Source organism: Halichoerus grypus, chromosome 1 (genome assembly GCF_964656455.1).
Source record: "Halichoerus grypus chromosome 1, mHalGry1.hap1.1, whole genome shotgun sequence".
NCBI classification, from domain to species: domain Eukaryota; kingdom Metazoa; phylum Chordata; class Mammalia; order Carnivora; family Phocidae; genus Halichoerus; species Halichoerus grypus.
The window spans coordinates 1,507,995-1,533,981 of record NC_135712.1 but is presented as its reverse complement, the minus strand read 5'-3'; the positions used below and the strand labels follow the sequence as shown (position 1 = coordinate 1,533,981).

General features: G+C 53.7%; 1 protein-coding gene across 5 annotated transcripts in view; it reads left to right on the top strand.

The window, feature by feature from the left end:
• The window catches only part of ADARB1 (adenosine deaminase RNA specific B1), a 129,963-nt gene that overhangs the window by 17,154 nt on the left and 86,822 nt on the right, over positions 1 to 25,987 (top strand). For 3 of the 5 annotated variants that reach the window (XM_078066242.1, XM_036073267.2, XM_036073266.2), the window contains exon 1: positions 13,252 to 13,392. The exons of 1 other annotated variant lie outside the window; for it this stretch is intronic. The gene's annotated coding sequence lies outside the window, so the exon portion shown is untranslated. Of the gene's footprint in view, positions 1 to 13,231; positions 13,393 to 25,987 lie in introns of those variants that run through there. One more of the 5 variants, XM_036073271.2, reaches the window with a different exon arrangement.

The following is a 25,987-nucleotide window of genomic DNA, read 5'->3' as shown; positions in this document are numbered from 1 at the left end:
TTGGGGAGGTATTGAGACACAGAGTGTGAAAACACAGTCTGGGTGGGTGTTGGCTCCTGGCCCCCCTGAGCATCCTGTCTGCAGAGAAGAACCTTTGACCTGCAGGGCCCATCGGTGTAGAGGTGTCGCCTGGCCCAGCTGAGATCCAGAGCCAAAAACATATTCCCTTTCCTTGCCCTGGTCTTGCACCACACCCCTCCTTACCAGCCGGGGATGTCTGTTGAGGATGGAAGCAACCTCCGAAACCCATCCTTTGTTTATCAGCCGACTTTGGCCTCTTGGAAGTGACCGACTGAGCTGGCCCACCACCCCCCACACTCTTTCTACCATATTGCAGCTGCCAAGAGGGATCAAACAAAAGCATTTTCGTGGAAGTGAATATTACCTTTTTTTCCAGTATAGTTGCACCTTGGAATCTAATCTTTGAAAATAATAATTATGGGGACTAAGTCTTAGTATGATGGTTGAACCCTTATAGATAACCTTTAATTCTTGGAATCAGAATTCAAGAGCCCTCATCAAAAGTAATTTTTCCATTGTTGTGCACATGTTGGATTTTAAAAAATGGGTACATCTTATTTATCTGTACTTAAATTTATAAGCCAGACTGATACATTGACAATAATGTCATGGAAAAGCAAAATATATTTCTATAAGTATTAAATGGATCATCAAATTAGGGGTTGTACGAAAACACAGCAGGTGAGATGGAGGAAATCAGTGAAGCCCTGAATAGCTTAAATCTAACTTTACCTGAATAATTACTTAAAGAATTGTTTTAATAAATAGAGCTTCTCAAGTCTATACAATATGAGTAATAATTCATCATCATACATTTTTGTATTTTTTACTTCTCTTTCTTGAAGGTAGATCTTAGGTCCTAGAGATGTCAAAACTAGCATCATGTTTAGTTTTCTGTTCTTTCTTTTTTTTTTTAAGATTTTATTTGAGAGAGAGAGAGAGCACGTGCACAAGCAGGGGGAGCAGCAGAGGGAGAAGCAGGCTCCCTGCTGAGCCGGGAGCCCGATGTGGGGCTTGATCCCAGGACCCTGAGATCATGACCTGAGCTGAAGGCAGATGCTTAACCGACTGAGCCACCCAGGAGCCCCATCATGTTTAGTTTTCTAAAGCCAAGGAAGTCTTTATCTGGTTTTCAGAGCCAACCGGGTAATCTGTTGCTAGGCCATTGAAATCTTTTGATGAGTCTCCTATCTTCCTTGCAGTCCACCCCCGCCCCCAATATTTACACAGTAAACAATGAAAACCAGGAAGCCCGGGCTCTGAGATAAGCAGAGGCTCCGGGGGAAGGAAGCAGCACGGCTCCTGCCATGCCCTGGGGGCCACACAGCCACCTTCACGGGCTCAGGCCTCAGATGAACCGGGGGTGACTGTGGCCGGGGGCGCTGGGGTGCTGAGCAACTGGCATGCTGTGCCAGGTGGCTCCAGGTCCCAGGAAGGTGCCGGGCAGCTGCGGGCCGGGTGCACCAGCTGTGGCTGCCTGCTTACGCCCCCCTTGGCGGGTCTCCCTGGCCATCAGCAGAGAGAAGCGGGCATTCTGTGGGCGCTTGGCCCTCAGAGCCACACCGCTGCTGTTCTGACCCGGGGTGTCTTCTTGCCGCTGCTTGCATTTTATTCTGTGGTTCTGGACCTAGTCCTGTGTGGCGAGGGTCCAGGTGGTTGTGGTCTGTCGTCGTGTGTCCACACTAGTGTCTGAGAGGACCTCCTGTCTCCTGGCCTGGCCTCAGTGTCCTGCACTGTGTCTTCTCTTGGGAAGAGGCCTGGAGGAGGCCAGGCGGCAGCCTCTGGGGGATGCGGCGGATGGGGCTGCTGCAGCCCCAGGAATCTCTGGCAGGGTGTTGAGGTCCTGGAGGTGGACGCTGCTGGTCAAGGCCTTCTGGGTTTTTTTTTTTTTTTAAAGATTTTTATTTATTTATTTGACAGAGAGACACAGTGAGAGAGGGAACACAAGCATGGGGAGTGGGAGAGGGAGAAGCAGACTCCCTGCTGAGCAAGGAGCCCGATGCGGGGCTCGATCCCAGGACCCTGGGATCATGACCTGAGCCGAAGGCAGACGCTTAACAACTGAGACACCCAGGCGCCCCCATTCTGGGTTTTTATCTTTTTTTTTTTTTGAGTAGGCTCCATGGCCAGCATGGACCCCAGTGTGGGGCTCGAACTCACGACCCTGAGATCAAGACCTGAGCTGAGATCAAGAGTCAGACGCTCCACAGACTGAGCCACCCAGGCGCCCCAGCCTTCTGGATTGTTAAACAGGCCAGAACTTAATTATTCTTGTCTTCCTGGCTGTAACTCTGGGCACGAATCCCTTATCTGCCCTGAGAAGCACCTCTGGTTTTGGCTTCCTGTCCCTGCACAGCCGTCACACTCTGGGTGCAGAGAAAACATTTGATAAAATCAAGTTAAATAACTTGCTTTATTTATGGCACTTCGTTTTTGCTGGTGATCTGTTGGTGCTCACCACTCATGACTCATGTCATTTGTTGTGTGGCTGTGCGAGATTGTAGCCCGTTGGATTCACAGAACTTTAAGAGGTGGTTTCTCGATTTTGACGTACAATGTGCTCTTTCATAAGATGGGTTTCTGGTGATGTTGTGTTTATAAATGGAGGCTCTTTTGAGAAATAAAATATATTGAATTAGTCAGAAACATTTTTCATAACTCCCTGAGTAGCCAGATTTGAAGCGCAGCGTTCAGCGTGTACTCTGAGCCTCGTTAGGGACCCACGAGGTCAGCTTCCGTCAGGGGCTTGTCCTGACGTCTGCTGTGGGCAGAGCTCAGGGGCTGTGAGCCCAGTTTGGACCCAGTGTTAGTTTGTTGCCTGAAGTTACCTTTATGTTGGGAATCCTGAAGTAAAGTTCTGGAAAGTTTTGATTAATTCCCCAGGATGTTTTTGAGTTGTGGGTTTGGTGAGAAGTGTATTTCTCGTGTTTAGCTGCTGGTGTGGTCACCGGGCGGGACGCGGTCTCCGCATGGGGAAGCAGCATCCGAGGGCTTGTGTCCGGCTGGGTCTCAGCTCCACACCTGTGTCCACGTGAACCCTGGGGCCCTCAGGACCTCGTCCCGGGGGGCTCTCCGTTCACGCAGCTCTTCTCACCTCCTGCCAGCCAGTGTTTTCTGAGTGCCCCTGGCATGGGGGGCTCTGTGACAGGCACCGAGCGAACCAGGCAGGGAGGTGTCTGCTCGTGCGGACCTGTGTGTCTCAAGCTGTCCCGCGCACAAAGGTGATCTGAGAACAGACTGAGCTGGGGCCTCGGCGTGGGGGATGGCAGGCCATTGGCCTTCATGCTGGGGCCTCCCAGCTTGGATGCCTGTCCCCACTCTCATGACCTTCTTCACTGTTCTGTTTGGCTTTTGGCCTCTCTGTCCCTCTGAAATGGCTTGTCCCCGTCGCTAGTGACCTGTCTTTGTCAAGGTCAGTGGCCACCGTCCTGTCCTGCTTAGGCCCTCAGCAGCGTCTGACACAGCTGCCCGAGCTGCCTGATTCCCAGCCCCTGCCTGCCCTCAGCCCAAGGGCCACGCTCCCCGCCTGCCCTGGGAGCCGATGGCTCCCTAGCCTGTGGGTCTTGTGCCGCCCTCCAGAAGTGGTACAGCGCATCTCCCGTCATCCCCATCCCTCCCACAGGGGCGGGGGTCATTCTCCTTCCTTTTTCCCCGCCTTGCTCACTGTCCAGCTCCTCACGGTCTGTTCCTGTCTCCCTTCATTGGCTCTCCTGGGTCCAGACTCGCTCCCGTGCAGTCCACCCTCAGGGGGTCACTGCAGTCCCCCTTCCAGGGGCACATCCCAGCAGCTGACCCCGGCTTGACCCCTTCCAGTGACTTCCCCTCACCATGGGGAAAGTAAGTTCCCTTAGGAAAAAGTTCACAGGCCTTCTCCCTTGCTGCTGTCCCTCCATTTTCCTTGACCCGGATCTGCACAAGTAGAGTCCCCCGCCCCAGGTCCCGTGTGTCTGCTCTGCCCCTGTGGGGACAGTCATCCCCCAGGTGTTTATAAGGCTGCCGCCCGCCTGCCTTCCTGCCCTCAGCTCACATGTTGTCTCCCTGGCGAGGCTGTCTCCCTCTGCCCGCCCCCCCATGCTGATCTTGTCCACGTCACCCGGCTTGATGAGCCCTTGAAGTGGCCCTGTTCGCTGCTTGGCATGTGTGTGGTCTCTCCCTCTGCCCTGCAATGTGAGCTCATGATCACTGCTGTGGGTCCAGGTCTCTAGTAGGCCTGGTCACAGTCCCTGTGCCCAGGCAGAGCCCTTGGCCTGCGTTTGGGTCAGGTTGGTGTGGCAGCATGGAGCAGGGAACCTGGCTGCTGTGGCTTTCAGCTCCTGGGCCCCTCGTATCAAGAAGTGCGCAGCCTGGAACTGTGCTTTCTGGGCCCTTGTGTCCCTCCTGTCTGCTCTTTCATTCTCGTGCTTAGCGGTGACTTCTGACTGCAGCCTGATGTCCCAGCAGGAAGGAGGGGAAGCAGGAAGGGGCGGTGTCTCAATCAGGAAGGCATTTCAGGAAACCCCCAGTCTCCATCTCGTTGTCCGCAAGAGTGCTGCACGCCCCTCTGCTCACTAGGGTCCCGGGCGGCATCTGCGCGTACCAAACTCAGGCTCTGTGAGGACGGGTAAGAGGGACAGTGGGCGGTGCCCCACAGCCCTGTCTGCAGGAGTCCTAGTACCTGACCGTCAGAGGCTTCGGTGCTGCGGGGTTCTGTACTCAGCTCCATTTCTTACCTCTCTAGTTCTGGACCAGTTGGGAGAGTCCCCCACACGAGACAGGTGAGCGGGGAGTCGATGTTGGAGAATGGGGCTGTCTGTGGCCGAGTGGCCTTGTTAGTCTTTTACACCAAACTGGACGGACTGACCTACCTGGTGATGAGAATGGCTGGGGACGGGTGCGGGGTGCCCCGGGCAGGGACGGGCCCCTTCTGTGCAGTGAGTGGCCTGAGTGCGTGGCTGCTGTGGGTGGGCCCAGCCTAGCTGTGCGGCCTGCGCCGGTAACTATGCCCCCCTCCACGGGGGGGGGGGGGGGCTGGGTTCTCTGCAAGAGCGTGGGTCCCCTGACCCCCACATGGTTTTTGCTGCTGTGTCTGTGGAAGGAGTCTGGGGGAAGGGCCGTCTCGGGCCAGGTCACCACCCAGCCGTGCGCCCCGGGGATGGCGGCCGCAGCCTTGTCCTCACAGCCCCCGGGAGGCAGGGAAGGGGCAGGGGCTCCTGCTTCTGTCTTCACCCACTTCTTTGCAGCCTCCTGGCATGGTGTCTGAGGTCGACTCCTGCACAGAACCCCCAAGGGCACATCCGGAACAGCTCATGAGAGCCGAGGGAGCCTGGGGAGCCTGTCCGGGGCTTGGGAGGGACCTTCCCCACGTTAAGTGTGCCCACCCAGCTGCCTCTTCAAGTTCAGCTGCTCCCCGCCCGGCCCATGTTTTCGGCAGGGATTGGACGTGGGCATGGATTTGCCTCCTCAGCGGCGGCTGCAGGTCAGGAAGAACAGGGGGTGGGCCCCTCCGGTTCCTTACAGACTCTTTTCCACTGGGAGGTGGTCCCAGTGCCGTCGCTTGGTTAATTGGGAACCAGAGCAAAGCTCTGCTGGAAGACTTAAGGTAAACTTGCGAGCTTTGCTGGGAGTTTGGTAGGCAGATGTGGGCAGACGGGCCGGTGGGCCAGTGGCCGGTCACTGAGTCTTACTCTGAGCCAGGGTGGCCCAGGGGCAGGGGCGTGAGGTCAGAGCTGTGGTCTGGAAGGCTCTCCACGGTGCTGGCAGAACAGGTGTGGGAGGGGTGTCGAGGCCCCGTCCCGGCCGGACGTGAAGGGTTGGGGCAGGCAGAGACCTGAGGCGCCTGCCGCGGCGCGGAACGGGGGGCCGCTTTGGGACAGAGCTTGTGGGGAAGGAGGTGGTGGGAGGGCACGGCGGCCGCTGGGGTCTGGACGCGCTGCCTTGGACAGGCAGGCAGTTGGGTGGAGCCGCCTGGCCCTGCTTTTCCATCTCCAGTTCCCTGCAGGCCCCGGGCCCCAGGCCTGCCAGGTAGCGCATCGCACCGCCCTCTCCACCTGCTGCCCCACAGGTGTTCCCGAACATCTGGAACCAACCGCCTTATTTTCCTCCATTTCCCACCCTTTCCTCCTCACGGTGAACGTCGCCGGAAACCGGATCATTTCTCCTGGTGGTCACCCCGAGTCCCCAGCATGCCTTGGGCCTGCTGTCCCATTAATCCTCCACCCAGAATGCGCGCTTCTCCATGTCCCCCCCCGCCCCCCCGGCCCAGTGGCCCACAGGCCACCACCATCTCTCCTCTGCCCCCAACAGAAGCCTCCTGTCTGGGCCCTCAATTACCCCTCATGCTCCCAGCACCCTTCCTGCAGCTGCCAGAGCTCACTCCTTTCCCTGCTTCCCTGCCTGCGCAGACAGTCCCCTCGTGACTAACCCTCGGGGCTGCAGTAAAACTGTAACTCACTCCTTACCCCCAGCACCTGGCTTGGCCCAGCTGCCACCTGCCTCCACCCTCCCCCGACCGCGCTGCCCTGGGTGCTCCGGCCCACGGCCCCCTCCCCGCTGACCACAGCCCCCTCCCTGCCCTGACTGCGGCCCCCCCCGACTGTGGCCCCCCTCCCCCCAACCACGCTGTCCCGGGTGCCCTGGCTCATGGCCCCCTCCCCCTGACCCCGGCCCCCTCCCCCCAACCATGCTGCCCCGGCTGCCCCAGGCCGATGGCCCCTTCCCCCCCTCCCACACTCCCCTGGATGCCCCGGGCCCACAGCCCCCTCCCCCTGACCGTGGCCCCCTCCCCCCAACCGCGGCCCCCTACCCCCAACCATGTTGCCCCGTGTGCCCACGGCCCCCTCCCGCCTGACCACACTCCCCCCGGGTGCCCCAGGCCCATGGCCCCTCCCCCCTCTCCCTGACCTGTCTGTCTGTGGACGTTCCTCTCATTTTTAGTTGAGAGGCAGCTGAGGGAAGTCCTTATTTGCCTGGTCTTTGGAACCAGACTGTTGGGTTTCAGCCATCCCAATCCCACCTGTCACTGTGTGACCTTGACATGTTATTTGACCTTCTGGGCCTTGGTTTCCCAGTCTGCAAACCGGGGATACTAATACCTCCCTCATGACTGTGAGGATGGAATGATTGTGTGAACCATTTGCAAGAGTGTCTGTGGATAGCAGGAGCTGGGTGAGCACTGGACCGGGCACCTGGCCGAGCTCCCCAGCAAGGGCAGGTGTGCAGGAAGTCAGGAGCTGGGCACCTTATCCTTGAGCCTCAGAGACACAGCCAGGTTGTTCTTGGTGTTTTAGGCCAGACTGGGTATCTTCCCTGTGGGGCAGAAAGGATTGATCCCCAATATAGGGACATTTCCCCCCCACAAAACATGTACCTGAGTTGTTTCACCAGCAGGCAGGTAGCGCTGGAAATAGAGATAAAATCTGATAGACGCCTGGGATTGGAATGAAACCTTGGATCATCTGATAGGAATTTCCATGTCTTCTGTTAGGGGTTGTTAATTCAACATTACTGTGAGAGAGAAGGCGTAGGGTTGGTGACCAAGAAAGTGTAATTTCCTATGGGAGCGCAACCTTTCCATTATTCTTTATGGCAAAGAAAGCTGTAATTGGCCATCCTTTAATGCATAGAGTAAAACCTGTTAAATTAGGATTTTTCTTTAGATTGCTCCTTAAGCCTTTAAAAAAATAATTTGCCATTTGTGTTCAATGCAAGTCAGTACTGTATCACTTTATATAAATCGAAGCTTAATCACTAAACACAGTGTGCACTCCAGAACATGCAGTTTGTTCACACATGCTGTTCTTGCTCTGGGTGTTTCTGGAATGCTGAGGCTGGCATGTCTTTGGTTCTGAAGGCCCCGCAGCCTGCTCAATAATGGAGTGTCCGTGTGGGACCGTGGAGCAGAGGGGGTGTGTGTGTGTTGATGGTTGGATTAGATTAACTTCCAGAAACTACTTTAGGCTTTGTCCCAGGTACTGTCTAAAAATATTGATAGGAAGGAGTTCAAATGTGGGGTTATAAAGATAAAAACATTAAAAAGTGTGACTATAACTCAGGTGAATGTAATGTAACTCCAAACCTTGTGTTCAAGATTTAAAAGTTATGTATTAAGTCACCTTTGAACTGTAGAAATTATTCAACATATACAGAAATAAAGCAGCATTTGAAGATGTGAGGTTATATACTGCTCTTAGGAATTAGGTTAACAGTGGTACTGAGGAGTTCTTGCCTGCGTGGGATGTGGAGGGCAGCAGAGTGCACACGCTGGACGTGGGGATGGTCTGCTGTCATCGTGCTGGCCCCCATCACTTACTGTCCCCAAGTTAGATGCAGCCACCAGCTCCCAAGAGAGCTGCTAGCTTCCTAAGAGCTGTGGCCGGTGCCAGGCCTGGCCATTACCCATCACCCACAATACGGAGAAACACTTGGCATACTACCCAATCATTTTTTGACTTTATAAATTTAATGAATCAAAGTAAAGGCAAAATATCTTTTAATTCCCAAGGTAGAGCTGCAGGTACCCAAAGTTCCTGAGCCCCATCTTGAACTCAGTAGGATGTCGTCAGCTCCTTTAAGTCTGCTGTGGAATCACAGGAGGTGTGACCTTTGTGTGTCCACACCCTGCAAACCCGTCATGGTGGGATTCTCTCTTTTCTGGATCCATTTCTACGAGCGAAGTCAAGGAGTGGAGGCCGGTGAGCCCTGGCGCTCTGTGTCCACGCTGGGCAGTGCTGGCCGTGCTGACGGGCGCCCTACCCGAGCTCCAGCCGCAGGGCGAGCGGGATGAGCAGGGCCAGCAGGGCGAGCGGGCCGGGCGCAGGGCGCGGGGTGCGGGCTGCAGCCTTGAGCTCAATGCCCGGCAGGGGCTGGCCTGCCGACGAGTTGCCGTCCCGGGTCGGGGTCGGGGCGGGGGCCGGGGCCGGGGCGGGGGCCGGGGCCGGGGCTGGGGCCGGGGTCGGGGTGGGCGCGGTGTCGGTGGGCTCCATGCGGGTGTGCGCCGACAGGAGCAGGGTCACCAGCAGCAGCAGGAGTAGCGCGGGCGCGGGCTGGGTCGCCATTCTCGAGCGCTGGGGCCGCGTCTCCTTGCCGGTGCTGGTCGTAGTGGCTGCCGCCCGGCAGAGCCACTCTGCGCAGTCCTCTCAGGGTCCTGTCCCGTGAGGTCTGGTCCGCTGCTGGCGGTTAACGGTCGGCTCCCGGGATCCCGCCCCGCGCGCCCTCACGCCCGCGCGCCGCCGCAGGTGCCTGGTGCGCCGGGGCCTCCTCCGCGCGGGGCCTCCTCCGCGCAGCGCCCGGTGCGCCGGGCCCCAGGCGGCGCCTCCCCCGGCCGCGGAGCTGCTAAGCGGGGGCTCCGGGCACGTCCCTGGCATGTTACCACCATTCTCCAAATCCCTGGGTTCAGGGGTTTCCGGGGACTTCGGAAACCTTACCTCCTGCAGTATGCACACGGAGCTTTTGTGTTAAAAACCTTGAGATTATGGTATCTTTTTCTTAAATATGCCTGTGATGTAGCTAAAACATTTTTTTGTTAATGCTTCTCCAAAGTTTTACTCATGTACAACATTTACTTCCTGGACTGCAGTTTGAAAGGATAACTTATTTCTCAAGTAAACCAGGGACTCTTGATTTTGGAAGTTATGAACTCAGCCATCTTCAGAGATGTAAAATTTTCTCCCCAAGCAGAACTCTTGTGAAAATTTCCAAATTCTATATACTGAATATATACACATTTGAATTTTTAAATTTTATTTATTTATTTTATTTATCTTTTTAAATAACTCTCCACCCAGTGTGGGGCTCGAGCTCATGACCCCAAGATCACGAGTCACACGCTCGACCAACTGAGCCAGCAGGCGCCCCAGACTCTGAGTGTTTGCATGCCCTTGTGAGCCAGAGTCTGCTGACTGTCCTACAGGAGGGACCCCTGGAGACGCTGTGGGGGGTCCTCGCAGCCCACGTGGGCTTTGCTAGACCTGGCTTATTTATTTCTAAGCACAGACTGAGCATGCATTTTGCTTATTTCTATTCTAAAGAATTGTTAGTATATCTTCCTTACTCGGATTTGGCCTCTACATGCAGTCAACTCAAGGGTTTAAAATAATTCTACGTATTTTTAAATTATAAAAGTATGCATATCTTTGGAAATAAGTATGTAAGCACTTTAAAATGAAAGGTTTAGGGGGCGCCTGGGTGGCTCAGTTGGTTAAGCGACTGCCTTCGGCTCAGGTCATGATCCTGGAGTCCCTGGATCGAGTCCCACATCGGGCTCCCTGCTCGGCAGGGAGCCTGCTTCTCCCTCTGACCCTCCCCCCTCTCATGTGCTCTCTCTCTCTCTCATTCTCTCTGTCTCAAATAAATAAATAAAATCTTAAAAAAAAAAAAAAAAAAAAAAATGAAAGGTTTAGGCTTCCCCTCCATCCCAGTCACTGCAGTAGCCCCTTCCATAAGACCACTTGGTCAGTAGCCAGGGGAAGTCCATTTCCTTAGAACAAATTTGGTACTGTATCAGAAGTAGGAAGACGGATTCAGGGTGGTTAAAAGCTAGGTTAAACTAGCTTCTTCCATAAGTATATTTTTCAAATGTGTAACTAACTGCATGCTTCATGAAAGAGCATATAAAAAATAAAAAGCAAGGGCTCCTTTCTAGGGCCCAGCAGGACGTGCCCAAGGTGGGCCTGGAGCACCAGGTCGAGCCAGAAAGGAGGTGCTCAAAAGCAAAGCACAGCCCCCACCCTGATGGGCATCAGAGGGATGCAGAAGCCACCTGAAGGGGCTCCTGGTGGCCAGAGCTGGACCAGTCCCAGCAACAGAGTGAAGTCCTTTTGGATTATAGCCCACAGTATAAAATAAATACCCATGAGTCCATACGGACATCCATAAATGATTCACTCATGCGCTGATGCGGAAACGGTATTTATCTCCTCCTCCGAAGAGAATCCCGCAGTGTCTGCTCAGCCGCTCCGTCCTCGGGGAGCGGAGCGCACCTCCCCACTCCTTAGGTGTGGGCTGGGCGTGGCGACTCCCTTCCCCGGGGGACAGGGCAGGAAAGGGAAGGAGCCACATGGGGTGGGGACACCGGGGAGACACACCTCTGCCAGGTGACCATGGCCAACATGAGCAGTGGGACAAGTCATGCTGACGGCAGGCACCTGGGCCGGATGGGATGAGAGGGTCACTTCCCTGTGTGGTCTTCCCCCAGACAACCGCTGACCCCAGTCCACTCATGAGAAACCACATCATGCTAATCCCAACGAGGGGCATCCCCAAACGCCTGACTGGTCCTCCTCCCAACGAGGGGCATCCCCCAAATGCCTGACTGGTCCTCCTCCCAACGAGGGGCATCCCCCCAAACGCCTGACTGGTCCTCCTCCCAATGGTCAGGGTCATCAGAGAAACTGTCTCGGCCAAGAGGAGATGTAAAGGGACATGATCAGTGTCATGCGGTGTCCTGGACAGGATCCTGGGACAGAAGGGGGACGTTAGGGGAAACTGAGGAAATCTGAACGCTTAGTTAATAATAACATGTTAATATCAGTTTGTTAATTGTAACAAATGTACCATACTGATGTGAGATGCTTATAAAGGGGAAACTCAGTGTATGTGGGAAACCTTTTTACTGTCATCTCACTTTTTTTTTTTAAATCTAAAATGGTTTTAAAAAATAAAGTCTATTTTTAAAAAATGTGTTTTAAAAAGCTAATAATTCCTTAGAAGCTCCTTTTGTGTTCTCATCCTCTGCCCTAAGTATCATTGACTTTTGTGTTAATTGTTTCCTTGGTTTTCTTTGTAGATTTATCACATTCGTTATTCTCAACAGCATATCCTTTGGTTTTGCCAGCATGTACTCCACTCAGCAGGAAAGGGTCATATTGCCAGGGAGGCCCCTGGGTGAAGCTGGGGTCATAGTGATGTGATGTCCAGGGACTTCACTTGCAGAGGTCCCTCCTGGCCAGTGTCTTCACACGTTTTACATCTTTCAAGAGTGAGATCTTTTAACTTGAGTCACCAGGACTGCTCCTCCTTGTCCACCCGCTTCTCTCTTGCACATCCCCTGTCCCAGGAGGCCTTGGACGGCCTTGGGCTTCTTTGTGAGCTGGCTGAGAGGAAGTCACATTGGGTTGCATTTAGTTTGGGTTTAACGGGATACATATATGTGGGTGTGGTCACAGTCTTCTGGGAAGACTTAGGTGCTGCCTGGGTGTGGTAAGCTTGGATTCTGTAGTCGTCCCATGCAGTGGGGGGCGTAAAGGAGCAGGGCCAGAGGAGAGGGGCCGTTGCCCACTGCATCTGTTTACCTTGGGACCTCTGGGGGAGAGTTAGACTCCAGAAAGAAGAGGGAAGATAGGGCAGGGGCCGGCCCCGACTGCTGCTGGGAGACGGGAGTGGGGGTGGGAGGATGGGCCAGGAATGGAGGTGTTCTCAGGGAGGGGGTTCTCAAAGAGCTTTGAGATGAAACTCCTGTCCAGCTGGCTAGCAGCCAGCTCCAGCAAAGTTGAGATGGTCTGTTTGGCCCAGGTGGACAGACACAGTGTTGCAGGGGACACTAAAAGGGTCTTGAAGCAGAGGAAGTATCAGGAGTGGCAAGTGGGGGTTTTGGGAGCAGGGCCCCTGCCTTGCAGTGGTGGGCAGCCCATGGGGTTGGAAGTGCCACCTGCTGTCCTGGTGAGCTCCCAGCAGCCAGCCTGGGGGTCCTGGCTCAGCACGCTGCTCCATACCCGTCCTGCAAGTCTTCTTGAGGTGACGGCTGGCCGCAAGGGGTCGTGGTGTTTATGACGTTAATGCAAAGTTGGCATTTTTCCTTGGGGGAAATAGTCCTGGATGAAGTCCGAACCTGCTGAGTGCTGGGTTGGATAACAGGGTTAGCGTGGAAACCAAGAGAGGTGAAAACAAAGAGACGTGATGCGGGGTGCTGGGTTCACTTCTGAAGTGATTTTCTGTTATGTTTTAGATGCATCTTTGATCCTTTGCTTTTTTGATATTTGACTTTGTCACTTGTGATTTTTTAGAGAAGATCTGGTTTCATTTTGGGCTTTTAAGTATGATAAAAGAGATAGATGGCATGATTTCTCCATTTTTTTCAGATGCCCCCTTGAAGCCTCAGTGGTTCTCAGGTCACAATTAACTGAACATATTTTGAATGAGACAACCCCTAAGAGTTAGGCGTAAGGAAGTGTGGAGTTGTTTTGAACATGCAGATAAAAGCATGCTAACAGTGTGTTGTTCCTGTGCTTGCTCATAGACTTACTTCGCACGAGTGTGCACACGTGGGTTGTAGGCGTGTTTCAAGAACTGGGCTTCGAGCAAGTGTATGGCACCCTGGGAAGGTGCGGGACCTGAAATCCTGGCTCGCCTGTCTACCAAGTGCCAAGAAACCCACCACGTCCAGGCTTTTGAACTTGGGTGAGTTTTCTCTCTACGGCATGCCCGTATCTAGGAATTCTGGCTGAGATCAGCTTCTTTGGTGTTTGGTCTGGTTTGCTCGTGATCCTGTGTCTTTGTTCTGTGAAACAACTGTGGACAAAGATCAACAATCTGACATGGAAATTCTTTTGTGAGAAAGGAGCTACCTTGCTGTCATTTCATGTTGATGACGTTGTTCTTAGATTCTCAAGTGTTATCAATAGGATTTCAAGCTTTCAGAGCTGTTTGCTTTTGTTTCTTTCTTTTCCACGGTGGCATGGACTCCTTTGTCTTTATTGCAGTTGTTTCCTGTGACGGAGACCTTACTACATTCCTTGGTTTTCAGTAGGTCCCTTTCTTCATTTGCCTAGGATGCCTGCTGCTTTTAAAGCCCTTTTATGATATTTAACCAGGCTCTCTGTGTGCAGTGTGGGTTGTGGTCATGTTCATTGTTGCAGCCTAGACTAATAGAAATAAGAGTCTGTCAGTAACTAATCATTCTAAATGTGTTCATTATTGTTGCTCCCAAACCATCCTAACTGTGTGGGCCAGAGACAAGTGTGCGTAGATATGCATACCATGATACCTAGATTGAATTTCCCAGATGTGAGTCTCCATGGTAAAGCCAGGGAGAGCCGGGGGAAGCCACAGGCCTTGGGTATGTTTGCTGTCCCCCTTTTCTCTTAGTCTCCTAAAAGTGAGTTAGGAATTAGTCAAAACAACAAATTAATAAAAAATGAATTTTCCCAGCAACGTAAGAAAAGTTTAGCGTGCTTTACTTATACAAAGCCTGTTTAGTGCTGTCTGAAGTCGGTTAGGGTCCTTCTGGCAGAAGGTACTCCAAGCCAGGGAGGAGCAGGATGGAAGGCATCCCTTGCGAGTGAGAGGACGTGGCTGAAGATGCAGTAGATACGATACGTGATTGTTGGGATACTGAAGTAATGAAATAAGAGTTGGATATGTATTTCCTATTTATTTCAAGTTTTAATAAAAAAGTAACATTTAGAAATCCAAAAATCTCTTTTTTAGGACCCACAAGTGTCAGTCATTCAGTTTGTTTTAGATGGAAGTTCTGTTTTTCTCTATGAAAAAGTCTTATCCAAGGTTTAAACATGAGCCAGAAGGGTGAAGAAGATGTATTTGAAGATGAAGCCGACAGAGTAAATTCTGGTGCTAATCTGTCCTCTTCACAGCAGGGGGAGGTGCTGGGTGCATGGGCCCCAGGGGAGGGAGATGCAGAAGTTGCACAAAACACAGATGTGCAGTTTCATTAAAGATTATAAGGGGGATCCTAATGTTCTTACCAGCCAGGTTGAGGACAGGACAAGAAAAAACACAGGCATAAAATTTGGAATAGAATAGGTAAAATGATGTTTGCAGGATCCTCAGGGAGCCCCTTCTATGGCGGTATGCTGGCCCATACAGTAGCCACCGTGTGGGAGGGCACAGCCTCAGAATCCGTGATTTAAAAAACCCACATCATAAAAATTCGCCAAGGTGGCAGAAATAAACATGTAACATACAAACATCCCTGTAACTTAGTATTCACAGAGGATACTGTAGAGGAGGTGGCCCGTTCAGAGTAGCTACAAAAATGATCCCATAGTCAGGAATGAATGTGGTAAGAAAGGTTCAAAACCTAAGTGAAGACCATTCTAAAAACTCTTGAGATGACACAGAAGTAGCCTCGAGCAGATGGAAGGGCATGCCCTATTCGTGGTTAGGGTGTCACAGCATCCTTACGATGGCACTTCTCCGTGGGGCTAATGTGCAGAATTCATGTGATTCCAATAAAAATATGAATGCAACAAGAGTCACTAGTTTCCCTCGGGCTGGACATATCGATTCTAAAACGGACACACAAAAACAAGCACGCATGGAGACCTAGAAACTCAGAAGAGAAGGGGCTGAGAAAAGGTGCATAGCCTACCAGACATTAAAATGCAGCGGAGAGCCTCTCTGTGTGAGATCGCGTGGTCATGATGTGACCAGTGCCGTAGGGGGCTCAGAAAGAAGCCCAAATCCGGACGGACGTGTCGTCTGTGATTAGGGTGGTATCTCAGATTGCCGGGTCATGAGGGACTTCTGAAGAAGTGATTTGGGGACAGTTGAGCACCATTGTGTGAAAGACATTGGATTTCTGCCTTACACCATGTGCAAGAATAAGCTCCAAATGGATCAGAGAGCTAAATGTGGAAGGTGAAACTATTCAAGTGTGAGACAGAAACACAGCTGAATATAACCTAAGTGTTGGGCAAGGCTTGTCGAAGTAGAACTCAAAACTCAGGTTCAACAGAAGAAAAGATGGTCGAAATGGACTCCATTAAAAAAATACCGCCAACAGTGGAAACCTGCCCGAGTGAAACAAAACAACAAAATGTGAGTAAAGTCGGAAGACAGAAGGATCAACTTTTTCAAAGAGAAAAATCTTTGCAACGTATATCATAAATATTTAAAAACCGTGGAGAAGAAAAAGCCCAAAATCCTGTAGGAAAATAGGGGAAGGCAGGTGTGCGTCACCCCGCGCACTCTCACGCAGCGACGGCGCCCCAGCGTCACGGGGTGCTGGCTTTGCTCGTCACCTCGGCGGGAGTAAGCTGTCAGCAGTGTCCATACGTCACCGGCGTGGTGAGGCAGACGAAGCAGTTCCGCAGGGCCTGGAAGCTTCCGGTGGTTCGTTTCTGAGCTTGCTGTCGGGCGGTATACTTTGAAATGGGCTTGAGAGCAATGCGGCAGCTCTGTCTCTAGGCTGTGGCTACTAAGCACATCGAGTCGGTGGGTTCTCGGGAACCTGCCGGACGCCCTTTTAGCTCCGTCTCTGGGTCCTGTGGTTACTCTGGGCTGTTTTCCTTTCCTCCAAGCCCACGCCTCATCCCCACACTTAGGGATTGTTCGGTGTGCGGGTGTCTGCTTGGCTGCCCTTTTCTTGTGGTGTGTCTGTGTGCGGACCCAGTTTGCCTGGAAGGGGTCTGAGACAGAGGGGAGTCCCAGGGAGGGGGCGGCGCCTCGTCTGCGGGCTGCGTGGCTGTGGACCCCTGTGCCTGCACAGCCGGGTGACTCGGTGGAGCCCACCCTTCGGTGGCCGGACGAGCTCTGTGCTCACGGCGCTGAGAATGTTGGCGTCATGAGGCTCGAGTCTGTCTTGGGGATCTGAGCTGAAGAAGTCAGAGGGAGAAGAGGAAAGACATGCAGAGGAGGACTTGGAGACCAGCAGAGCTTCCCTCCCGAAGCGCAGAACCTCTGCTCTGGGCTGTGCTGGCACCTTCCGTTCCTGAACCACAGGCCTGGCCCTCCCACCACCGTGTCACAACAAACACCCTCTGTTGACAGGAGACTGCATTCTCTGCCCCTGGGTTTTTGTTAAAGGCTGAATTGTTGTTTTGATTGAAGACTAATTGTGTAGTTCCCAGTGTGGGTCTAAGACCACACGGTCTTTCCTCTGCTTGGTGCCTTCAGGGGTGATGACGCAGACCGAGCGCCAGTTCTGCTTCTGGTCCTCGTGTACCCAGCGGGGCAGGAGCGGTGGGTCCCAGGCCAAGGCCTTCCGGGCCAGGAAGTGCTCACTCACTCCGTGGTGGTGGGCAGGAGGGCCCGTGTCAGCCCTGCTGGCTGCTAGGGGGGCTCCCGAGGCACTGGTTCTCAACTGGGTTGGGGAGCAGCTTCGCCTCAGGCAGGTCTCAGCCATGGGATAGCAGCCACCCTGTGTAATGAGACTGCGCCAGGTGCAGGAGCGGTCAGGAGAGGGCGACGGGGCCGCCACGTGGTGTGAAGCCTGAGGCTTCGCTGGCCCCTTCCACATAGCCCGCTCTGGGTTTGCTCACTCTGACTACCAGGATCCCCTGCCGTCCCCTTCCCTGATTGCCACGAGCCCCCTTCTCTGCTGACCACGTCCCGTTTTGGAGGATGTATTTGTGCATGGGAGAAAGGCATTTTCTTTCTGTATTACATCTGAACTAATTTAGGTGCATTAGGGGCCTGGCTGGAGAGAACGTGCCTCTCCATCCTCCACTGTGGCTCTTACGTACAACAAAGCATTTCAGAGAAGAGTCTACACCTGAGCTCTCGCTCTGCCCGTTTCATACTCAGCCTGTTGCCACGGGCGGCCCCCCGTGATGGCTGTGGTACCCTGAGCCTTGCCTCAGTCTGGTGGTGTGTGTGGCCCACCTTCTCGCCCCCTCGAGCCTTTCTTGGGCGTGTTCTTCTGTTACAAATTGCATGCTTGTCACAGAGCGTTCAGACAAAGAGACAAGAAAAAGTGATGAGAGCAGTCGTCTCCTCACTCGGATGACCTCCGTAACCACGCTGGGTGGTGCCTGCCGCGTGTACACACGTGCACTCATGCACAAAGGCGCCACTGGGTACGGGGGTCACCCTGGGCGCTTGCTTGTTCTCTGCAGCCCCAGGGAGCGAGCACTGCTGACCCCTCGCGGAAGAGATGGGGAACCGAGGCCACAGACGAAGCTGCTGCCCAAGATGCGCGGCTGTCGTGGTGCTGGCGCCTGGTCAGTCCCCGGGGCTCTGGAGTTCACGTGGGAGCCACTAGTCTGCCCAGCTGCCTCCCGTGAGCGTGGGCAGGGCTATGCGCGCGCGTGGGCGTGCATGCTGCCGCCCTCACCTGTGAGCGGCTTCCCGTCTGGGGAGCTGTTTCGGGGGCCCCCCTCTGGACGCGGTGTTGATCGCGCCGTCCACGGCGCTCTCCCTCCGCTCCTGGCTGTGGGCGCCCTCCGGGCGCGTCCCTGACAGTCCGTGAAGGGTGAGCGCGTGACCACAGTGTTTTCAACCCTGTTGTGCACGTTTTGGGTGTTTCCAGGTTTGCTAATGTTTTCGCTGCACGTGATAGAAAAGCCAACACAAACTAGCTTTAAGTAAAAATACTGTGTTTACTCCTGAAACTTTGCTTTGGATTTCCACAGTAGATCATTGCAGGAATGAGATTGTCAATATGTGGTTTTCAGCTCTACTGTGAGGAGTTTTTCTCTCTTTTTTGTTCTGTCTTTATTAGGGTGTTTGGGGAAAGCAGAGCGTAGCTGGGGAGGCCTGCCACCTAGTCCTGTCTCAGCTGAAAGTCAGATGTGAGCATATACTTCTACCCCACAGCCCTTCCTCCAAGAAGCTCACACTTCTTTTATTTTTAACTTTAGCTTTCTGTTCTGTTAGCTTGTTCAGGGAGAAGAGGAGCTCAAATTAGTTTGCTTTGTATTTATTTTTACTTGACCTTTTCATTTCTAAATTTTGAGAAGAAAATGTGAGATTCTTTTCCCTGCATAATTTTCTTCTGAAGGTGGTGAAGTTAACCCCAGGGTAGCATGTCTAGCATTTTCCATTCATGAAACAAACTTTCAAATGTTAATCTGTTTACTCTATGAAATAATTATTAATTTCTTTCTCAACTAATTTGGAAAATGGTGCGGGTGTATCCCAAGTAATGGTTGTGTTTCCAGCCAGTCCGGCAGGTTTTCAAGACCGAGGGGGTGGGTGGGGGGTGTGTGGGGGTCGTTTTTTCCGAGAACCAGGTGAGGCAGGAGTGCAGAGAATTTGTTCACTATTTGGTTTTTATTCATTTTTTTCTTCAAGAATTGAACTAAATACTTGTCACTGACGGGAACCTATTTGAATTCCTAGGAGATTAAACTCTTCGCCGGTAGCAGCTTGAGGACTAATCCTGGTACACCCAAGCCCACGCGCGTCCCTGTAGAAGTTCTGTCAGGAGGTTGCCAGCCCTGATTGTAGAAGTTCTGAGAGTCAGGAGGTTGCCAGCCCTGATTGTGCCTTTAGTATTTCTAGATACAGCTGTTGTCAGGATTCGTTTTATTTTGAATAAGTAAAGCATACAATTTAATAACAGAAGGCCACGCCCAGGAAAGGCTCAAGGGGGAGAAGGTGGGCCCCACACACCACTCCCCGGGACCTGTGCTTATTTATTCTGAATAAGCCATTGTTTTTAAAAGGTAATAAAGAAACATATTAAATCTCATATGAAGTGTTTCAAAACAGATTCCTCTCAGGCTTCATAAAAGCGAGCTGTGCATCCGCCTCTATTCCCCAGCGGGTGCTTGTGTGTGCGCCGCTGAGGTCTCTGTTTCCACATCTGGCACCTGCGACACCCTCTGCTTCCCACGCTTCCCGCCCAGCGGCGGTGGCTTGGACAGCGCTCGGTGGTGTAACTACCGCCGAGGAGCATCGCACGGAGCTCAGATGTGCCGTCACCGTCAGTGAGTTGTCCCAGAGCATGCTTCTACGGAGCTTCCGCCCAGGACAAACCGCGGGGTGCAGCCGGCGCCCAGACCCTCCCGCCGGCCTGGCCTCTGGGTGACAGGCGTGCACCCGAGCACCTGACCTGCAGCTCTGGGCCGTAGGCCTGCCTGCCTGCTTGTTGGTTTTAACTTTTTTGTATAAATACAAAGAAAGCGTTTTTGTGTCTCTTCTCTTTTGTTCGGGATTGTATCTGAGAGGCTCGGTCTGGTGTGGGGGTTTTTAGTGTTGTGTAAAATAATCCACTGTTTGCCCACATCGTCCGTTCACTCATCCTTCTGATGGTGGATATTTATCATCTGGGGCCGTTATGAGTAAAACCATGGTGACCATTCTGATACACGTGTTTTGATAGAGAAGCGCCAGTCTTCCTGGGCTTGGGCCCTAGGTGGGCATACTCGAACATCCGTAGGTGTTCCACTCTCTCCACACTCCCCGCCCCCCCGGGGCATTGGCAGTCTTCATCATTTCTGCCTTTTTAATCTTTACTATTCTCAAAGGTGCTCTGTGGTATTTCCCTGCGGTTTTAATTTTCATTCCCCTGATGGCTGATGACGTCGAGCACTTCTTTCATGTGTTTAGTGATCATTTGGACTTTCTTTTCTCCCTCCCTCCCTCCCTTCCTTCTTTTTTTTTTTTTTTAAGATTTTATTTGAGAGAGAATGAGCAGGAGGGGCAGAAGGAGAATCTCAAGCAGACTCCTCACTGAGCACGAGCCCGACACAAGCTCGATCCCAGGACCCTGAGATCATGACCTGAGCCAAAACCAAGAATCGGACGCCTAACTGACAGAGCCATCCAGGTGCCCCTGGACTTTCTTTTGATTGCCAGTTAAAGTGCGCAGCTCACACTTCTGTCCCCGGGGAAGAAAATGGGGGTGGGGGTCAGGGCTCTCTGCCACAGCTCTTGTCACACCTACATCTTTTCTTAAAAACAAGCAAACCTTTGTTTCCCTTGTAACTTAAAGAAATTGGCTCATCGTTTCTGAGTTCTGTCACAGGTGTCTTTTCTGGAGTTGCCAGTTTTGGTTTTACGAAAGGCATGAATACTTGATAGCCTTACTATACGTGTGGCCAGTTCCCTGGAGATACACGGAAGCTTCTGGCAGAGCCTTGCCTTCTCTGTACTTCTGGGGCTCCGTCTAGTGCTCTCCTCTTACTCCCTGGCCGTCTGGGCGCGGGCCAGGACCGGCTCGCAAGCCCTGATCTCAAGTTTATCTCCAAGCGCAGCTGCTCTGGGAGATACTCCTTCTGTTCTAAATGCAGCTGGGTGGAAATAAGAGGTGAGGGGACCTGGGTCCCCGAATATCTCTTGGTTGGTCCACCTGGGGTGAAGTGGGGAGTTGGGTAGCCAGCAGTACTCTGTAGACCCTCACTTTCCCCTCTGGTCTGGGGACACAGGCTTGTGTTAAAGTAGGTGGCCAGGAAGTTTACTGCTCAGATGGGGACACTTTTGAGAGCCAAGGGCCTGCGGTTAGGAATTTCCACAGATGGCATGGTGAACTGGATGTCCTGGGCCCACGGGGTGATGATCCCAGAATTGCCATCCCAAAGGCCCAGAGGATCACCAGGAGGTTGAAAGATGAACTGTGAGTTGTAAGGGGTCCTGTGTGTCCCCGTGCCACAGCCCAGAGGGGACGCTCGGGGGTCCTGTGTGTCCCCGTGCCACAGCCCAGGGGGGACGCTCGGGGGTCCTGTGTGTCCCCATGCCACAGTCCAGAGGGGACCCTTGGGGTCCTGTGTGTCCCGTGCCACAGTCCAGAGGGGACCCTTGGGGTCCTGTGTGTCCCCATGCCACAGCCCAGAGGGGACCCTTGGGGTCCTGTGTGTCCCGTGCCACAGTCCAGGGGGGACGCTCGGGGGTCCTGTGTGTCCCTGTGCCACAGTCCAGAGGGGACCCTTGGGGTCCTGTGTGTCCCGTGCCACAGTCCAGAGGGGACGCTCGGGGGTCCTGTGTGTCCCCGTGCCACAGTCCAGAGGGGACCCTTGGGGTCCTGTGTGTCCCGTGCCACAGTCCAGAGGGGACGCTCGGGGGTCCTGTGTGTCCCCGTGCCACAGTCCAGAGGGGACCCTTGGGGTCCTGTGTGTCCCGTGCCACAGTCCAGAGGGGACCCTTGGGGTCCTGTGTGTCCCCGTGCCACAGCCCAGAGGGGACCCTTGGGGTCCTGTGTGTCCCCGTGCCACAGCCCAGAGGGGACGCTCGGAGGTCCCGTGTGTCCCTGTGCCACAGTCCAGGGGGGACACTTGGGGGTCCTGTGTGTCCCTGTGCCACAGTCCAGGGGGGACACTTGGGGGTCCCGTGTGTCCCCGTGCCACAGTCCAGGGGGGATGCTCGGGGGTCCCGTGTGTCCCTGTGCCACAGTCCAGGGGGGACACTTGGGGGTCCCGTGTGTCCCCGTGCCACAGCCCAGAGGGGATGCTCGGGGGTCCCGTGTGTCCCTGTGCCACAGTCCAGGGGGGACACTTGGGGGTCCCGTGTGTCCCCGTGCCACAGTCCAGGGGGGATGCTCGGGGGTCCCGTGTGTCCCTGTGCCACAGTCCAGGGGGGACACTTGGGGGTCCCGTGTGTCCCTGTGCCACAGTCCAGGGGGGACGCTCGGGGGTCCTGTGTGTCCCCGTGCCACAGTCCAGGGGGGAGGTCCGGGGGTCCTATGTATTTTCTGGACCACAGCCAGATGGAGCCTACGGGGTCATGGGAAGATCTGGAGTTGGAGACAGAATGTCTAAGTATTTCTCACATCATCTTTTAATGTTTGGTTTTATTTGTTCATGAAAAAAGGAATCTACTTGCCTTGCTTGAACCCCTTCCCTAGGGCTCGTTGGGGAAATAAAAATGTGATAATAAAACTTAAAAATATTTTGTAAAATGTTAATTATTCATTTTGTCTTCAACTCCTGTCTATTTTTAATGGGTCTTGAAGTGCCTCTAGAACTTGGTCTCTTACAACTGGTGTCCTTAATGTTGCCGAGGAAGGTGCCTGGGACAGCGGAATGCATCCCCTGGGTACTGGGGGGTGGGGGGGCTCCCGCCCACCTGGCGCTTGCCCGACTTACTGAGAGGTCTTCACCGTTCGTCACTGTGTGAACGAGCTCCTCGCGCCGACACGGTTGCAGCTCCGTCAGCTCTTCCCTGCCAAGTGCAAAGGTCAGCTTAGCTTAGGCCCTTTATAAATTTTTCAGAGATTTCACATTGGAAGTCCACAACTGGCTTTTACTTTTACAAGCAATCCACTGTTATGATTGGTCATGTATACATGTCACAGATGAGAAGGGAAATGTTTAGTTAGTTAAAAGTACTTTTAAACAGCTGCCAAAGGACTAGAATTCTTTTATAAATTGAGGAAAACCACGTGATCTAACACGGTTGTGGCATGAAGTTTCTTTTCAATGACTGTTAGGATTAGTAGACACACCCCGCGTACCAGTCAGGTCACCTGCAGAACGGGCGCTTGCTCGCCCGTGGCTCCGGCCTGGGGCTGCAGGGAGGCCGTCCCGTTCCTCCTTACAAGGCCTGCGGCCGTTCGGCTGGAGCACACAGACCAGCGTGGGCAGTAGCGGGAGGAAGTGGAGTTTGTCAGGGATGTCAGGGGGACGCGGGGCCCTCCCTGTGCCCGTGCAGGCCCAGGGTGCGTGTCAGGGTGGAGCCGGGATTGGTCACAGAGGCGCGAGGGCGTGTGCCCTTCCGTGGGCAGAGGGCCAGTCTGGCCAGCGGGGGCGTGTGTCTCCCACAGTCACTGGGAAAGCTTTGCGTTTGCAGGGTCTTCACGGAGGAGGTGGGGCTGCCCTGAAACAGACATGAAAACTGTTGACCGTCACTTAATTTTTGTTGACTGGGAGCGTGACTGGGCAGCTCGGACTGATCATTTTATTCAGTCCTTGGCTGTGCCGCGTGCGGTGGGCACTGCTGCTAACCCTGGTTTCCGGGAGGCAAAGTGTGAGGCGCCCAGGGCTGGGGAGCTGGGTTCTCGAGCAGACAGGCTCCCGACTCTGCTCCTCACTCCGGACACGTAGGTCCTGCTGTTGTGTGCGGAGGCCGGGGCTCGCCGGGGAACGGGGCCTGGAGCTCTCACTCGGGACAGCGGCCGGGAAGCAGGGTGGTCTTTGCGAGACACACTTCTGTCTGCTGCACAGCCTCGAGCCCGCTCACGGACACGCTTGGTGAGGGCCCAGGGGGAGTCCAAGTGGCCAGTCATCTGGTGATAGACGGTATTGGGAACTTAGTTCTGTGCCCTCCTCCCAGAAATGCAAAATTACATGTTTTTGGATGTTTGATTGCACCTGTTCGTGCTCAGGAGGAGGTGACCCACTTTAGTCCTGCTGTCTGGCTGTTGGTCACAGAGTGGTTCTTGGGGGCCCGTGGTCACGTAGGAAGCTTTGCGGCACGCTGGTGTCCTCGTTGGGCACAGGGGCACCAGGGTAGTGGACCACTTCTGTGATGGCTCTGGGTGACCCACCTCCTCCAGGCAGAGCGAGCCCTGGGGCCCATGCACAGTTCACAGGGGTCGGACGTTCCCCCGTGCTGTTCACCTCTGTGTGGCGCTCTCACGGTTGTGACTTCCTGTGGGCACACGTCTTTGACTTCAACCTGAGTCTACCCCTTTTTCTGCATCCTTGGGTTTTGAACTTTACGTGTTCACTGTGTAAGTTTAAGAGTGGAGATTCTGTTTTTATTTGTATCAGTTAAACCCTCCTGTTCTTGCAGGAGTCGCAGGCTCTTTCTGCTCGCGTCTGTAACATGTCCGAGGGGTGGCTCTCGGCTCTCAAACCCCGCTGTGCAGGCTGCAGAGCGTCACGTAGCCCACGGCGTCGTGGTGGCGAGCCCGAGAGCCCTGGCCTTGCTCAGGGGGTCCAGCGTCTCACCCAGGATCTGGGGCAAGGATGACCACCAAATTAAATGTCAGGGACAAGGACTTGTGCTGTAGGGTGCTTTATTATATTCTTTTCTGCAGAACCAAAAGCTGAAGAGCTACATATTTGCTAATTAAGTGACGGCCTGGATTGCCTCTCTCTGTCAGGAACTGTGTGCCGCGTTTTTACTGCGGAGACAGAGCCCTTTGCCTGAGGGTGGGCCCTGGGGGAGAGACAGTGCTTTCTGGGACGTGGGGTCAGATGGCCTTGGTTGGCCTGTGTCCCCATGTCCCCGTGTCCTCGGGGCGAACTTCCCTGGGGCTACCTAGTTCCATCTAATAAACAGGACCAGACTGGGAAGCAGCCTTGGACGAGGGGAGGGCTCCAGGCCGGACCCCAGCCTGCGCTCTCTGGTGGCGTCTTTGAAGAACACTTCTTGCGTTTCTGAGTTTCTTTTAAGAGATTTTACATTTTATTTGAAAACAAAACATGCTCATTGTGAACCGTGCATACTTTGCCGAGATGCAAAACAGGAAGAAAGAGGCTCTGTGAGCCCCGCTGCCCCGCAGCAGATACTGGTAACGTTTCGTTCGTGAGTCTGCATCTGTTTTCCCGGGCAAATACGTAATTTATCCCCGGAGCGCAGCGATAGACGGCACCCCTCTGTGTGTTTCTGCAGGCCTCTTCAGGTCACTGGAATGGGACGTGGCACAGATGGACATAGCCTAACAGCTGGCGCGTGGACAAATGGTTTATATTCTCCCTTTCGCTGCATAAACAGAGCTTGTCCGGCACGTGTTCTGTCTGGGCTGTGAGGACACCGTGCGAACTAGCAGCGCTGCTGTGTTTCTTGGCTTTCTTCCTCTAGGGACAGAGGTAGAGGACCCGGCTCTGTCGGAGTGCCGTCCGTCCCACGTTCTTCTCCGAAGCAGCCTGTGCCCGCTGCCCCTCCCAGCTCCCACGGGGGTGGCCTTCCAGCACGCTGGCTCGTCCTCGCCACCCTGTGTTCAGCGCTAGGCCAGCTGTTTGGGCACGTGAAGGTGCTGTGCGTAGGCTACATGGGAAAAACCCGGCAGGGTGCATGCCCGTGGTGCATGTTAACACTGGCTTCTGCCGTGTGTATGGGATTCCAGCCGTGTGTATGGGATTCCAGCCGTGTGTATGGGATTCCAGCCGTGTGTATGGGATTTGTGGTGCATATGGGATTCCTGTTGTGTGTGTATATGGGATTTCTCTATTATATATGCGGGATTCCTGTTATATACATAGGACTTCTGATATATATGGGATTTCTGTTATATATGGGTTTACATCACTCTGTAATGCACCTTTTTCATTACACCATGGACATGTTAGTACAATGGTATCTCCCTCTTCATAGGACATGCATTTTATCTATTTTCTTTCAGAGTAAAAAATGGTTTTTAAAAAAATTCCAATTTTAGGTGCACCAGGGTGGCTTAGTCGGTTAAGTGTCCGACTCCTGATTTCAGCTC